Below are 3634 nucleotides of genomic sequence, written 5' to 3' on the forward strand. Positions count from 1 at the left end.
TGACTCGTAAAAATCCATAACAGGCTGTCAGGTCGTTGGGCCCCACTGACACCACCACAAAATCAATCCACTTTCCACAAATCGAACTGGGACTGTCCCCACCCTCTTATATCCACAATAGATCATCATTTCCGAACCTATAAGGCAGCCTCTGACTCGGCTGGAGCATTACAGAAATAACAGTGATCATCCAGAGCAGTTTCACTGTCGGATTGTTATCCGGCTATGGGTTCTCACGATCACCGTTTCAGTGAGGATGATGCATCTTACAATTCGAATGCAGTGGCTATTAGCAGCAAAATCTTACTGGCAGCCATCGTGGTTGTCTTCACGACGGTGCTCTTCGTTGTAGGTCTGCAGATCTACGCGCGTTACTTCCGGGGACGCAGGGAATCTTTCCGACGCCATCGTTTAGCCTTTGTCGGTGAGCAGGAACCCCAGAGTGTCGGCCTTGGCAAGTCAGCCATAGAAGCGCTTCCCGTGATCGTCTATCGGAGGGAGAATCACACAGACGGGCTCCAGTGCGCCGTCTGTTTGTCCGAATTTCAGGAGAAGGAGAAGGTGAGACTGCTCCCCAAATGCCATCACACCTTCCACGTCGACTGCACCGACATGTGGTTCTACTCGCAATCGACTTGCCCGCTGTGTCGAGCCAGCGCCCAGCCCGAAATGTCTGCCGATTCCATCGCGGTCGTAATAGCCAACGAGGAGGCCGTGTCGGGGGCCGCCTCTGAAACGGATCAGCAGGTGCGCCTGCCCAACGTTTCAGAGGGCAATGCTTAGACCTTCATAGAACCCGAAATCGACATTGATCTCTGCCCTGTGTGCAGGCACGACGAGGTTCTTCCGTCTCCGACTCATGCCATGAAGATGTTTTTCTAGGCAACACAAAAGAGGGTTTATTCCATGTCAAACACCGCCTTCTTCGACCAAGGGACCTCAACGACTTCTGGTAAAACCCTCGACATATCGTGAAGAGTGGTCAGTTTTTCTTTACCACAGGCCATTCCCGAGTAATGATCAGCAGGCATTTCCGCCATGTGGGCAGTGGCTCATATCCCCCGCCATTCGTCTTCGTTCATTGAAGAAACTATTAAGCAAAAGACAAGAAGGTCGTTCCACATAGCCCAGATGCTGGTAGAAATAATTACATAACAGGACGGTACATCATTATACATGAGCGGAGCTAGATTGCAGATTCTTGTTGTATGTTATTTTTTTCGATTTTTGGATTATTTCAGAATCTGAATCTGTAAGAGGGTACGTTGAGGGCATCTTTTATTTGGAGGGCAGATTTGGGAATATCCCAGATATATTGAAGAATCTTTTATGTGGATTGCAAATTTTGGAATATCTCACGATCTGAGTTAGGTCAAATAATTGATTTCGTTCTTGTCCATAGAATTCTGAAATATCTAGATAAATTCAAGAATACATGGTTATACTACTAGATTGTAGATTACAAATTATTGCTGGCTAAATCATGCAATCATTGCTGGCTAAATCTGCAATTGAGATGAAAATGGCCCATCATTATAATCGAAAGCTAGGATTAACTGATTTCTACTACAATGATCAGATCATAATGCTACATAGGTTTGCTCAGCGGCGAAAGAATGTTACAGTTGCTCTGGAGGCTGAAGTACAGTGGTGGTGTGATGGATAAATCGAGGGCTTTTCCTTATCTGTACATGTAGTTGTCACACGAGGAATCTGTGTAGACCAAATAGCCTGCTCTGAGTTAACATAATTTGGGTCACCTATTCTATCTGACGATTAGTTGATTAGATTCTTCTCCTACGAAAAAGGATCGACAACCGTTGGAAGGGCTTAAGACTTGCAATTTACGGTCAAGCACTGCATATGGTGGGCAGTTCTTTTAGTTTGTTTTTATTCATTTTCATTTCTTGCTTACTAGTTGTATCCAAAAATTAGTAATCAGCCTTGCTACTTGCTGTCGTCTATATATATTTTTGCCAGAAAAGGAAAGGATCACAAACTATCCCAGGATATACACCTCCTGATTCCTGAAAAAATAAACAAGATAATCACATTCGAACTCGAGAAACATAAACAGGTTAAACACATCCCATCCTAACTCGTGAAAGGCGGGCATATAGGAAAAGCTTATGATTCGAGTCCCTCGGGTTATGGAGATATAAATGGATACTTTGGGTATTTGACAACTTTTACAATCTATTAGTTGAATTTATGCATACCATATTGGAGGAGACAAAAAAAAGAAAAGAAGAAGGTGATTGGTCTTATTTTAAGTTTTGCTCTTTTGGATTGTGTTATAATAAGAATTATATTCTAGGTTGCTCATAAACATGTATAAAAGTAAAGAGGAGGGGGCTTTAGTTTTTGGTGGTTTAAGAAATTAGAGATATTTTATAAATTTTTAGTTTATGATATACTTGAAAATACAAATAAATAAATAAAAATTCTCTAAAAAAAATTGTTGAAATAGAGTTATAGTATTTAGAAGTGGTATAAGTACAATTACCAGGCTGAATTAGAGTTATAGTACTTTGAAGTGCCATAAGTACAGTTATAGATCTCAAGGCCAATTTATCGTATTGGAAGTCAAATTGGTACTATGTGGAATTATTTTCACAATCATTAAAAGTAAAGTGATAGCAGAGTTGTTCATTGCAAACATAAAAACCGTAAGACTTGAAGGAGGTAATAAAGGTGAGGCTACTATACTAATGGATCCACTTACATGTCGATAAGGTTGTCCTTGAAACACCAATAGATTTTGGAAGTAGGACACTACTATGATATTTCACCAACCAAGTGCAATATGACAAACAAGTGGCTTTGCTTCTCCAATTTATCCAAACATTGTTGAGCTTAAGTCTATTCACTTCCTAAGAGAGAGGAGTGTGGGCCTCAAGAGAGTGTGCTAAAAAAATTTGAGGGCCTTGAAGAATTTATTGATAATACAGGTAAGATGGTGCCATTTGAGTTCTTGTATGAAAGACCTTGTAGAACACCTTTCAGTTGGGACCAACTAGAGGACGGAGTATTAATAGAACCAAGTGGTGCAAGAGATGGAAGAACAAATTACTATGATTAGGGGGAGGCTAAAAGAAGCACAAGATTGACAAAAAAGCTATGTTGACACTCATCAGATAGACCAAAGTTATGAAGTGGGAGATAGGGTGTTCCTGAGAGTAAGGCCCCAAAAGAACTCTATAAGATTTGGAAAGGGAGAAAAATTGTATCCACAGTTTGTGGGACCTTTTGAAACCTTAGAAAGAAAAGGGTCGATGGCATATAGGCTTGCATTACCCCCATCTCTAGCGCGTATGCATGATGTGTTTCATGTTTCTGTTTTGCGTCATTATATTTCAGATCCTTCACATGTTATTGACTTAGGCCATTTGCAGGTTTCAGACGAGGGAACAATGATGGTTGAACCAGTTCGCATACTGGACCAACGAACTTTGCAGCTTAGATGATGGTTAGTGGACCAGGTTAAGGTCCAGTGGGACAATTATAGTCCTAGTTCATCCACTTGGGAGGACGCCAAGGAGATGCATCATCGTTTTCCTTACCTATTCCAAGGACTTCGAGACGAAGTCTATTATTAAGAGGGGGTGTATGTAGTGCCCCGCTCTAGTTGACT

General features: G+C 41.4%; 1 pseudogene; it reads left to right on the top strand.

The window, feature by feature from the left end:
* Positions 1–225: 225 nt before the first annotated feature.
* On the top strand, positions 226–1190 carry LOC149175067 (uncharacterized; annotated as a pseudogene).
* Positions 1191–3634: the final 2444 nt, after the last annotated feature.

Source organism: Pinus tabuliformis, chromosome 4_1 (genome assembly GCF_031772625.1).
Source record: "Pinus tabuliformis cultivar Carrire ecotype Pingquan chromosome 4_1, CPIR1, whole genome shotgun sequence".
In the NCBI taxonomy this organism is placed as follows: Eukaryota; Viridiplantae; Streptophyta; class Pinopsida; order Pinales; family Pinaceae; genus Pinus; species Pinus tabuliformis.